At 36.0% G+C, this 13,338-nt stretch overlaps 1 protein-coding gene and 1 long non-coding RNA gene across 43 annotated transcripts in view; one reads left to right on the forward strand and one right to left on the reverse strand.

Annotated features, from left to right (window-relative positions):
- Ptprd (protein tyrosine phosphatase receptor type D) overlaps positions 1 to 13,338 on the reverse strand; it is a 2,240,535-nt gene that overhangs the window by 1,897,691 nt on the left and 329,506 nt on the right. The gene's annotated exons all lie outside the window — the stretch shown is intronic.
- Positions 990 to 13,338, forward strand: part of LOC116096172 — an 18,571-nt gene continuing 6,222 nt past the window's right edge. The window contains exons 1-4 of one of the 2 annotated variants that reach the window (XR_004120873.1): positions 996 to 1,037; positions 2,757 to 2,789; positions 3,788 to 3,901; positions 7,389 to 7,490. This is a non-coding gene — a long non-coding RNA (uncharacterized LOC116096172). Of the gene's footprint in view, positions 1,038 to 2,756; positions 2,790 to 3,787; positions 3,902 to 7,388; positions 7,491 to 13,338 lie in introns of both variants that reach the window. The other variant, XR_004120874.1, reaches the window with a different exon arrangement.

Genomic DNA, 13,338 nt, shown 5'->3' on the forward strand with positions numbered 1-13,338 from the left:
GCCAAATTGGTCATTAATGGGAGGAGAGGCCCTTGGCCCTGTGAAGGTTCTATGCCTCAGTGTAGGGGAATGCCAGAGCCAGTAAGCAGGAGGTGGTGGGGGGGAGGGAACAGGGGTTTATTTTAGTTTTTCTTCTTTTATTTTACTTTATTTTATTTTTATGTTTTTGGAGGGGAACCTGGCAAAAGAGATATTGTAAATAAAGATAACATCTAATTAAAAAAGGAAAAAAAAGAAGTGTTTTTAAAGTTCTACTTAAATTTCATTGCAGCTAAAAACAAAGGCTGAAATATTGACATTGTCTGTTCATGTCCTATGGATAGGTACAATTGGAGTCATGACAATTGTTTTTAGATAAATATACACATAACAAATCAGGTCTCGAAAATACAATTCATGTGCTCTAGATTATTAAGACAATATAGCTCTACTCTTTTAAACTTTAGAGTGGAATGAAGACATATGCATTGAGTAGAAACTAAGCATGGATTTTGTACTTTTATTCATTTAAAATGAAATATTTTATTAATCATATGATGAAAATATTTGATATTTTGATATGATTTAAAACATACTTGCAATGTAATTTAATCCTATTCAGCCTTTTCTCCCCCTAACTGCTGTCAGTCACTCATCTACTAACTTTTCCTGATTTCTTATCTTCTTTTAAAGTTTTAAAGTTTTAACCAACTGAGATCAATTGTGTTATCTGTATATATATATAGGTGTGGGGCATCCCCTAAAGGATGGTTCACCTACCAGGAACCTCACTCTTAATGGAAATTGCTTCTTCCTTTCTCTATAAACCATGAGATGTCAAAAGCTCCTTAGCTAGGGGTCCTGATTCATGAGCCCCTTCTCTCTCCATAGTGGAATGCTGACTGCCTTGACCTTGTGCTTGCAATAACAGCCACTGTGAGTTCATAATTGCAGCCTTCTGTCATGGCCAGAAGACACTGTTTCATTGCAGAAATCCCTTATCAGTGTCTCTAAGAATCATTTTGTCTCTTCTTCTGGGATGGTCCCTGCACTTTGAGGTGGGAATAATAGTATAGAAATGCCATTTTTCACAGAGCATTTAAACTAGAACTCATGGGGAAATCAGTTTTGGAAGTGCATGAACTCCACAGAAAGAATTCCCAGAATTTGAGCATTAGTTCATCTCTCCTTTCACTGCTGACAACTGCACAAATATCTTCTTAGAAGGCTAAGAGCAGCACTACCCTGAGAATTGACACATTCATTTGAGGACAACTTGATACTCTGTCCATTTAGCAGAATAATTTTAAAAATATGATATGCAACCTTTTTCCATGATTCTTGTCAGCTGAGATGAGCCTTAGGTTCCAGACAGTGAGGTGATTGTGAAAGTAATGATCTGGAGTCAGCAGTGTACTCATTTGCTATGCTTGGTAGATAAGGTATTTTAAATAGCCTTTAAATTAAGGTATTTAAGTTTATGGCACAGTCATCAGGATAGAGCCAAGTGTAAGATAAGGAGAGTATCCACTTGGTCATGTAACAGGAATATATGCATCTGTACTTTGTACCACATAATCTTTTGGTAGATATAATGCAAGGATGATAGTTTATCACAGCTATAAGAGTAAACATAAATTCCCACTGTGACTATCTGGGAGTTAGGGAAAAGGATAATCCAGTAGAATGGAGAGGAAGAGAAACAAAGGCAGAAAGAAGGACACTGAGAGAAAATAGAATAAATGAAAGGAGAGGAGAGAGAGAGATTATTTTTTCTAAGTAGAAAGTTTAAAATTTAAGTCAACAGCCTCTCCATGAGCACTTCCTTGTTCACAGCTTGAAGCAATTCGTCTCCACTCCTCATTAGATTCCATATACATGGCTATACCCAATTCTTGTCAAAATCCAAAGTAAACTCACTTTTGTCATGGAGATTATTTATTTCTTGTTGGTTCTTCTTTCCTTTATTTGTGAAATTGTCCAGTCTCCATCAAGCACTGACTGAGGAAATGGCCAGAGCTTCCGAGTCTGCATCTCTTTTCTTGCCATATTCAATGCTAATACATTTCCTGTTAGAACTTTTTTTTTCTTTTTTGGTTTTTTTTTTTTTTTTTTTTTTTTTTTTTTTTTTTTTTTTTTTTTTTTTTTTTTTTTTTTGGTTTTCTCTGTGTAGTCCTGGCTGTCCTGGAACTCACTCTGCAGACCAGGCTGGCCTTGACCTCTGAAATCTATTTGCCTCTGCCTCCCAAGTGCTGGGATTAAAGGTGTATGCCACTATTGTTAGAATATTTTTTTAGTGTGTTTAATACCAAACTTCTTTGGGGTCAATAGGCATTTGATTGTGATACATTTTATTAACCATGGATTATTTTCAGTAATAAGATGATAGTTGCTCATTGTTTTGAGTTTGTATCTGTGATTTCCAAAGTTTGGACCACAAAAACTCTTTTCTTTCTTTCTTTTTTGTCAGATTCCCATACATACCATTATAAGATTATATGTATACTGGTGATAGTTGCCTGATGAAATACCACAGGCTCTCAAATGTGTATGATTATCTCAATATACATAGCTTTCTTTTTAGAAAGCTATATTTATAGCAATAACACAGCTACTAGTGCCTGATTCATTAAATTGCTTACAAGCTTGCTCCTGACTCAATCTGCATAATCTTATTAACTGCCACTTTGACCAGTCTTTCACCTTTGAACACATAAACTTCCATGTAAGTCTGTTGTATATCCCTAATATTTTTCATCTTTTATGCCCTGAATTAGGTCTTTCCATCAAACTTCTCAATTAATACTAGGGTAAGTCCCATAGCGTGTGGTATCAAACAAATTAATTTCCAGTAGTTTGTGTATTTCTGCATGGAAACAAAGATTTAAGGTAGTAACATACACAAAAATTATAGAAATCTAGCATATGAAGAACCTGCAGTCATCATTGAAACTATGTTTTGTTACTTTGATCTCTATATTTAGTAATCATGTGTCCCCTTTAATCTCTAAACTCTGAATCAGGAGGGATCTACTGTGAATAACTCCTTGGGTCCATGTAGAGACTGTATTTCCAATGTACATTGGAGGAGCACTTGGGCATGTACTTTAACTATGTCTGTTTATCTAATATTTGCTTGGAAGTACTCCCATGAGAGCAAACAGATTGAATTTTTCAGTTGACGTCACTAGAAACAACTATTGTCTTTAGTGAATGGTTAATGGATGTTGGCAAGAGGTGCTGGAGGCACTGGCACAAGGGCAGTGATACACATAACATGACACTAAGAAATTTCTGTAGGTACTGAAGAGTAGACCCTGAACTTGGAATGTGAGTCCGGGTCTCGCTGCTGCTGCTGCTGCTGCTGCTGCTGCTGCTGCTGCTGCTGCTGCATAGTCATGATATTTTATTATAGAAAAGAGAGAAGAGGCTGGCCATGACCATGTGGAGAGAGAGAGAAAGGAGAAGAAAGAGAGGAGAGGAGAAGAAGAGAGAGGGCAAGAGAAGAAAAGAGCAAGAGAGAAAGCAAGAGAGAGGGGAGAGCAAGAAAGAGAGGAGGGCAAGAGAACAAGAGAGGGAGGAGGGGAACCGCACCTTATATTGTGAGGTGGGGCTATCTGTCTATGGGATGGGGCATACCTGGCTATGGTCAGATGATTGGGGTAGGGTCCAGCTAGAATGTTAGGAGCTTGGGGCGTTGTCTATGTGACAAAACATACATCTCCTGTGGGGGCAGTTGTGGGAGGTTGGGACTGAAACAGGAGCAGGGACCCAGGAGTCATGTCGGAACTCCTTCTGTCTCTTGTAGGCAGAAATTCCTCACTGGGGTTCCGGGGTTCCAGACCTGTTCTCAACTGGGCCCAGGTTGTCTGAACACACCACTGCCTCACATTGGAAGTCTTTTCTTTTTATATTGGAGCTGGTAATTAAATTGAATAAGGATAAAACTTATCTACTTTAAATTTAGTGATGGATGGGAAATCACCTGACTAAGGGACAAAGGTAGTCTCCAAATTAGTTGAAATAATAAAATCCCTGTTGAAAATCGAATGGTCCCTGTGGGAAAGGCTGGCTGAAGGAAAGACGTGCCTTGGTTTATAAACAAGGAGATAAATATTGTTTGTTTCTTAGTGGATCAATAATGTTATGAGGCTTGCTTCTTCTAGCAGGCATAACTTTTCTAAACATAATTCTCTCTAGGTGTTTCTATGTTAAGCCATCTTAGCACAGACAATCTTTTGGACCATGAACATAAGTATATTTAATATATTGTTACTGCATTGGAAAATAATTCCCTTTTTCTTATTAATTAGTAAATATGAAATAATTGCATGTTTTAGAAATTTAATGCAACACAAAAATAATCTGTTATAGTATATTTTTATTTTTGACATTTTATATTAATGCATATTTGACACTAACCAGTAAAAAATCAAATACCATTTAAAAGAACAAACAAGAATTAGTATAAATTATGAAGTACTTTCCTTCCTAGAATACATTAGCAAAAATTGTACAAGAGACATCAACATCTTCAAATAAAATTAACATATGACATCCTATACATGCTAAATATAACTAATATAGTCTCTCTACACACTAAGCATAACTAGTATATACCCCTATATGTAGATTGACATTAGTTTTTAAGGCAAGTTATCAATGAAATCTGATTATCAAAATACAATTTGCTATGTATAAAATCTTTCTGTTATATAGGGTTCTCTCAATGCAATTGTAAAGTAATTTTTAGTACATTATTGATTCTGTCAGGCAAAGATGACTGACTAACCCTGAGAATCTACCATGTGTGATATGTGTGTGGTAGGTGAACATGAAAATGGCATGCTGTGAAGAACAGACTTAAATAGAATGCAGAAGATATTTGTTAAGTGTCTGAATGATGTGAGAATAAATTGAAGGAAAAACAAATCATACCATAGGAATGTCCTTAGAATTTAATGGGCATTTGTGCAAACATGACATCATGAACATGTATGTAGAGGAGCTAGTAAGAGGAAGCAAGCCATAGTGAAGAATGTAAAGCATCCACAATTTAATAAGCTCTCATAAGGGATTATCCAGATGGAGTCAGAAAGTCAAAGAATCTTTCAAGGATGAGATGATGGATGAGATCTTTTGAAGAATTAGATTTTGATGCATAATATAGAACAACTCAATGGTAGAATATTTGTTTAAAACACTGGGAATTTACACACACACACACACACACACACACACACACACACACACACACCAAAGAAGGAGTGGAAACATACTGTTTTGTTTCTATTGTTCCCTTGAGCCCTTTCCTTTTGTTCCTAACATTTAACTCTGCTGGTTACCATAAAGTCCAAAACAACAGCTAAACAAATAGCTTCAATTTGAAATGTAAGTGTAATATTTACTAGGTATATAGAGTTTGAAATTTTACTTAAATTTTCAAAGTACAGTGTTTCCTTTACAGTGTAATTCTAAGAGATAACATCTTATTAATTTAAGATGTATGTGGGAAATATATGAGCAATAATAGTCTAAAACAAGGATCATCATCATCATCATATAATACTCTTCTTACTTCAAGTCCTTGTATAGAAACTAATGCCATTTTAAAACATATTTCTCATGACACTAAATACCAGTGGATTTAGTGTGAACATAAAACAAATACTCATTAGCTGCATGAGTACTCTCTAGAGAAGTAATATTAGGAAATAAAGATTTTCAAGAATAAAACATCAAAAAAGACAAAGACATCAAACTTATTAGAAATCTGAATATTTTAAAAATATTTAATTTATTAATTAAAATATGTCTCATTATGCATTACTGTAACTGTCCTTGTTAATGAAAGATCTATAATGGCATCTCTAGTTAGATGTTATAACATTTGTATTACCAGAAGTGAGAAAATATCCTCAGTAGGGGCTAACTTTCATAGTATCTGAAGGTGCTATTCAAAGTGCCAAGGGAGTAAACCAACTAATAGTCATAATTCACATTGAAGCCCATGACACAGAAGTCTGGCAAGACTGAAAAGTTAAGTTCAATGAGGACATAGTGACATTTTATCTTGGGGATTCCAATCAACAATTGGGGACTCATGCCTAGTACTGTAAATTTAGTCAATTTCTTGTATCTGGAGAGGATACAGATGCAGGAGGAGAACAAATTACAGGTGTTGCCTCAAACAATATATTGTATTAGTAGTCTCAATATTTACCCTTATTCAATATTTATATAGCTACATGTAAGTGCAACTCTTGCTGCACACCAAAGAAGATTCTTTCTGTATCAGGTGGAGACTAGAAGAGGGTTCAACGCCTTAAACACAAAGAATAGATGATTAGAATTCCAACCCCAGATGTTTCAACTACAGTATATTCCTAGACCTGACGCTCAGGAAACATCATAGACAAAGTGGCAGAAAGACTGTAAGAAGCAGAGAGTCAGGACACCTGCTGAGAAATAGCGTCCTCTAGTCATAACTTGGGAGTTATATATATGAAACTGTAACCAAATTGTTAACTACACAAATTTTACCTAGCAACACGTCCAGGTAGCATGCAAATGTGGTTGTGGAAAACTGCAAAGTTTTATCCCTACTGGAAGAGTTACAGGCAATAAAGGATTACTAATGGAGGGGGATTTGAATTTTTCCAGTTACATTCTGAAAGCTTTCCTGATCTCATTACTCGGCTCTAATACACACACACACACACACACACACACACACACACACATATATGTATATTGTCAACAGTAAGTGGAATTTGTAGGCTTTGTGCATATGTATATATGGAATATACATATATATATTTATGGAATAATAAAAAATAAGAGATGATGAATTGACAAGGATTAAACAGACTTAAATAGACTTGAATTGAGAGACTTAAACTGAGAGAATGGGGACACTAGATGAATGGAGTGGGAGAGAGAGGAAGAAGAAATTCTCAAAAATAAGAACTAAAAAAGTCTAATGTTATGTTCTTCAGAAGACATAGAAAAGATATGCACATTTGCTTTCCAAATAAATTAAAATTATAAGACTTTTGCTAAGGTTCTATTTTTTTTCAGAAAAGTGAATTCTGAACAATATTAAGTTCAGTGACAAAACATTTTAATGAAGCAATTTTTAAACTGTTTTATTGAAGTTTTTATTTTCATAATTTATGTACACATTACCATATACTCTGAACATTTTATGATCAATATTTTACAGATATGACATTATTCCTATTTATAGTTGCTGTCATATTTGTGTAACTTCCATAGATATTTCCTTCTGAATTCCCTGACAGTATTTACACATTAATGCTGGTTTATGGGATCGTAGAAATGAAAACATCATATACTTTATTGTTTTTTACATATTTGTATTCTGTTTGTATTTTATTCCTTGGAAGCTAATGGAGGGAAAGAATCCCTGTGCTCTAAACTGCAGGAAAAAGAAGGAAAGACACAAGAAATATCATGAAGTAATAGCCAGCAAAGGCGAGTAATACAAGGTAAGATGTGGAAGGAGGTGGCTTTTTGAGTGGCTCTGGGTGATTTTAAGAAACTTCTAAGCTGGTTATGTCCTGTGCTCAACAATGCACATAAAGTTGAAGCATATTACAGCCTCGGCTTCTATATTTAGAAATTTGAGGAGAAAAATCACTTACTGAAAAAACAAATAGCTTGGGAGACAAACTATGTAGTCCACCTAAGCTAATAAAAAAAAGAAGAAATATTACTTTCCCAATGTAAATCACAACAAACACTAGCTAGATATGCATCAAAGTGTGTTTCCATGAAAAAAAAAAAAAGCGAAGGATAAGCTAGTCAAAAATACTTTTGGGATATCAGATTAAGTGATTTGTTTTGAAAGAAATTTGGAGTACATTTTAACAATGAAGGCTTTTAGGAACCCTAGTTGTCCAGAACACACTCTGGGATATGCCATCTTTAAACTTAGGGCATATTCTTATTTCATGCAATGAGAGATTGTTTGAGATAATTACCCAAATTATATACCAACTAATGGGGATAAGATATGTAGGGTGGAGAATGGCTAAAGGCTAGGGAAATAGAAATGCACTGATAAAAAGAGAAGGCAAGTTTAAACAATGAGGGTGGACAGAGAACATACGCAGTGTGAATATTAAAGGAGTACATTAAGATAGAATGGTACAAACAGGGATGAGGCTTGGCTTGAGTGAAGGTAGAGATGAGGAGAGGATTGTGAGTATGTATGGGCAGGCTCTGACAAGCTAAGAATTAAGAAGTACTATAAGGCTGCCTATTACTTGAAGATTATACTTTTGTTCAATATAAAATAAAACCATAAAGACAAATGCAAAAGGTGATTCCAGCATGACACTTGCACATGAGAAGCTTTTGAGATTCTTTCACAACATAACATATTCCACTTGGGATGGCATTCTTAGTTTGTTAGTGTAATTTGTGCATGTAAGGGGTGAGCAATGGAAAGCAGTCCAGAAATTTGATCCTTTTGACAAGCAATGGATACTTCTCTTTGAGGTCTTCTTTGTCTTAAGATGGTGCATCTTCAAATCTTAGATATTTTAAGTCATCATATTTGACTGATATATCAAACTCTTAATGACTAAAGTGAGTTCAAGACCTCTCTGACTATGACTTTGGCTCTCAGATGTAGTAGGGCTGAGAATTGTTTTGTGTCTTCACCAGCACTAGTCAGAGCCTAAAAGATCAAGTCATCGTTCCCATGCACAAAGAAAACTCAGCTCCTTTCTTCTCTTACTCAGCACGCTCTCTGCAGCATACAAGATATCACTGTACTGGACTTGTTGTCATTAACAGTTATGGGAAGACTCAACTTTATTGCAAATTTTAACACAGTAAGATGCAAAAATGAAGTCAATGTGTTCCTTCCACAATCTCATTTTATATAATCAGACAAAGAAAAATTATCCATCTAATTGATTTATAAAGAGAAAAGTATGGATAATTGGAAGTAGGACATGAAGCAAACTACAGGAATAAACTATAGGAATCCACCTGAAATCTCATTCCCAACCCAAATTTAAGCAACATTATAGCGGTATTTTCATTTTAAACTCCATGATGTCTTTTGTAAAATTTTATAATCTGTTTGTCTTGTTTTTAATACTAATGTTATGGTTATGTTTTGTCCCAAATAGCACTACATATACAAACAGCCTTGTGTAAACATATACACACAAATACAGTTAGTTGTCTTCTATATTGCAAACTAGTAATGAACATCATGTTGAACTACCTGTGAGTTCATATAATTTTAGTGGCCAGCATCAGAAACTATTACTAACTTGCTGCTTACACTAAAGATTAGAAGTCATTCTTTCAGGTGAGAAGTTAAGTGTTGAATATCTCTCTATGTATCCATAGTAATTTTCAGTTCATGACACTATGGTTCTCGATTGTTTGGGGGCATTGTAAAAAAAATAGGCACCATAAATCTAACAGATTTTCCATGAACAGATATAGCTGAGGAGCAAAAGTCAATTCTCCATATGTAACTAATCCTAGCACACTCTACTTAAGTGGAAGTACATTGTATCTACTTGAAGATGACTGTAACTTCACTGCTATAGGATGTGAGTATTCTCTGTTTTGAAATATCCATTTTATAAGAGATGAGAAGGGATGATTGCAAGAAAAGAGATTATTAAAAAATTGAAAAAAGGAAGTAATTTTCTTCAAGGTTCATGCTTGTCCTAATTGAGTAGATGTCATGTGTGGTTTTTTTGACTCTGCTGTCATTTATATAACAAAATCTAAATTAACCTTACTAATTTTATAAAGCAGCTGAACATTTTCTACATTTGGGATTCCTGCCAAGACAAGGTGTACTGGAATTGAACTTTGCAATGTCAAATGGCACAAGATGTCTTTCTAAGGTTTAGATTACTATCAATTCAAATATGAAGTCATAAGCTACTCTCTTTTCTTTTTTAAAAAATTAATTTAATTTTTTATACTCCACATTCCATTCCCCACCCCACCATCCACCCTCTGACTGTTCCACATCCCACACCTCCTCCCGACCCCCTGTTCCACCTGGATGCCCCCATTCCCCACCCCACCTGAACTCTAAACTCTCTGGGGCCTCCAATCTCTTGAGAGTCAGGTGCATCATCTCTGAAAGAACACAGACATGGAAATCTTCTACTGTATGTATATTTGTGGGGGCCTTATATCAGCTGGTGTATGCTGTCTGTTTGGTGGTCCAGTGCTTAAGAGATCTCAGTGGTCCAGATTAATTGAGAATGCTACAGGATCCTCCTACAGGATCACCCTTCTCATCTTCTTTCAGCCTTCTCTAATTCAACAACAGGGGTCAGCTGCTTCTGTCCATTGGTTGGGTGTAAATATATGCATCTGACTCTTTCAGCTGCTTGTTGGGTCTTCCAGAGTGTTCTTATGCTAGGTCCCTTTTAGTAAGAGCTCCATACACTCAGTAATAATGTCAGGCCTTGGGACCTCCCTTTGAACTGGATCTCACTTTGGGCCTGTTGCTGGGCCTTCATTTCCTCAGGCTCCTCTCCATTTCCATCCCCGTAATTCTTTCAGACAGGAACAATTATGGGTCAGAGATATGACTGTGTGATGGCAATCCCCTCCCTCACTTGATGCCCTGTCTTCCTGCTGGAGGTGGGCTCTTTAAGTTCCCTTTCCCTACTCTTAGGCATTTCATCTAAGGTCCCTCCCTTTGATTCCCTAGAGTCTCTTACCTCCCAGGTCTCTGGTGCATTCTGAAGGATCCCCATCAACCTTCTATTTCCTACCTGGTGCATTCAGGAGGATCCCTACCAACCTTCTATTTCCTGAGGTTGCCTGTTTCCATTCTTTCTGTTGGCCCTGAGGGCTTCAGACCTTTTCCCTCACCCATTACCAAATCAGGTTAACCTCTCCTCTGCAACTCCCTGCCCCTCCCCTGTCTACTTTCCCTCTTTAGTCTCTCCCTCCATCCCCACTTGTGATTACTTTCTTCTCTCTTCCAAGTGGGACTAAGGCATTCTCACTTGGGCCCTTCCAGTTGTTGATATCTGATAGAGAGCTAATATCCAAAATATATAAAGAACTCAAGAATATAATCACCAAAAAACCAAACAACCCAATCAAAGAATAGGGTATAGAACTAAACTGAGAATTCACAACTGAAGAAACTCAAATGGCTGAGAAGCACCTAAAGAAATGTTCAAAGTCCTTAGTGATAAGAAAAATGTAAAATCAAAATGCCCCTGAGATTCTACCTTACACCAATCAGAATTACTAAGCTCAAAATCACAGGTGATAACACATGTTGGAGAGGATGTGGTGAAAGAGGTGGTAGGATTGTAGACTCGTATAATCACTCTGAAAATCAATCTGGAGATCCTCAGAAAATTGGAAATCTACCTGAAGACCCAGCTATACCACTCTTGGGAATATACCCAAAAGATGCCCCACCATGCCACAGGAGCACATGTTCCACTATGCTTATAGTGACCTTGTTTGTGATAGTCAGAAGCTGGAAACAACCTTGTTGTCTCATAATATATAACTAGATACAGAAAATGTGGTTCATTTACACAATAGAATACTACTCAGCTATTAAGAACAAAGACATCCTGAGTTTTGTAGGGGAATGGATGGTACTAGAAAATAACATCCTGAGTGAAGTAACTCAGGCCCAAAGGATGTGCATGGTATGTACTTACTAAAAAGTAGATATTAGCAAAATATATATATATAATATATATATATATAAAATATATATATAAAATAATATATATATATATATATATATATACATATATATATATATATATTACCCAAGATACAGCTAGTCTCTTTTCAAAATCCCCTCCAAGAAATGATGAGCAAGAGACCATTAAGCAGTAATTCTCCTATTAGCTTAATTTCAGGTCTGTAGTCTTTTAATCAATCAACAAACGTTTACTGGACATTCATCATTTTAGTTAGATGGAAAATAAATCTAAATCCAAAGAAAAGATAAGTAAATTCTCCAGTTTTAACTCATGGAGGGAAATCAGGGCACATAATGTTCCTTTCCCCAAAGTTTTCTCCAGGCAGTAAAGGGAGCCAGAGTAGACTCTGTTTATATGTTTTAATTTGTACACTTATTTCTACAGAGATGTGTGTTGTATATCTAAAATATGTAATAGTACATATTCATTTGCCTGTAATATATTATTAAACACATAAACCTTGATTAGTCTTGTATTATAATAAACATATATTTTTTGTAACTAAAATACATAATTTACAATAAATTTTTTCTGAAAATATTTTAACCTACCACAGCATAGCATCCCTATTTTTTGTGCTATAAAAATGTTTCAGTTATCTAAATTAATATGATTGAATAGGATTTTTCCAAATTTTTCCATTAAAACTTACGAAGTCCCTTATGCCATTACCAAATGAATTAAAATTACAAGGAAAAATACAATTTGTTAAATAGTGCTTTTTCAGGTTTTCTACTTTGAACAATAAATGCTGTACAAGTAAAATGTCAGGTTCTTTGGCCTGAAAATTGGCCTTAACAATGTTTCTGAAATCCCACTATGCAAACCTTTACATTCACTGGCCCTGGTGATTCAAGAGTGCAAAGTACAAAAACTTCATAGTAATGGGAAACATAGAATCTGAAACTTCTGTCTTCTATAATCAGGCAAGGCCTCAAATAGAGGGATTAGGACACCAACCCAGCCATGAAACCTTGGACCTATAGTCAGTACTACCTGCAGTGTGTTCTGAGACCAGATCCTAGCTGAATCATCTTCAAAGTGACCAGTGAGACTTCATTCAGCAACTAATGTTAGCAGATGCAGGGTTGCACAGCTAAACATTAGGTGCAGCACAGGAGTGACATGAAGGACATGGCAGAAATTTGGAGGGACAGGAAGGGTCAGGGACACACTAGGAGAACATAACCCACAGAAACCTCTGACCAGGATGCATGGGGACTAGAAAAGAACAAGGGGCGGGTAGAGGTCTCACCTAGGATCTGGACATTTATATTCTGACCAAAAGGTGGATATTCTTGTGGGAATCTTAATAATGGCAGCAGGGACTGTCCATGATCCTTTGCATATTTGTAACATCATTTATTTCCTACTGGGTTACCTTGTTCTGCCTGGATATAATGATCTGTGCCTAGTTTTATTGTAGTTTGTTATAATGTGTTTGGTTGATGTCCCTGGGATGTGTACTAGTTTGTGGGAGAAGGTGGAGTGTGTGTGTGTGTGTTGGGGAGGAGATGTGAGAAGAGGGGAGAGATAGAGATAGAGATAGAGATAGATAGAGAGAGGGAGAGAGAGAGAGAGAGAGAGAGAGAGAGAGAGA

This window comes from Mastomys coucha, unplaced genomic scaffold (assembly GCF_008632895.1).
Source record: "Mastomys coucha isolate ucsf_1 unplaced genomic scaffold, UCSF_Mcou_1 pScaffold18, whole genome shotgun sequence".
Lineage (NCBI taxonomy): Eukaryota > Metazoa > Chordata > Mammalia > Rodentia > Muridae > Mastomys > Mastomys coucha.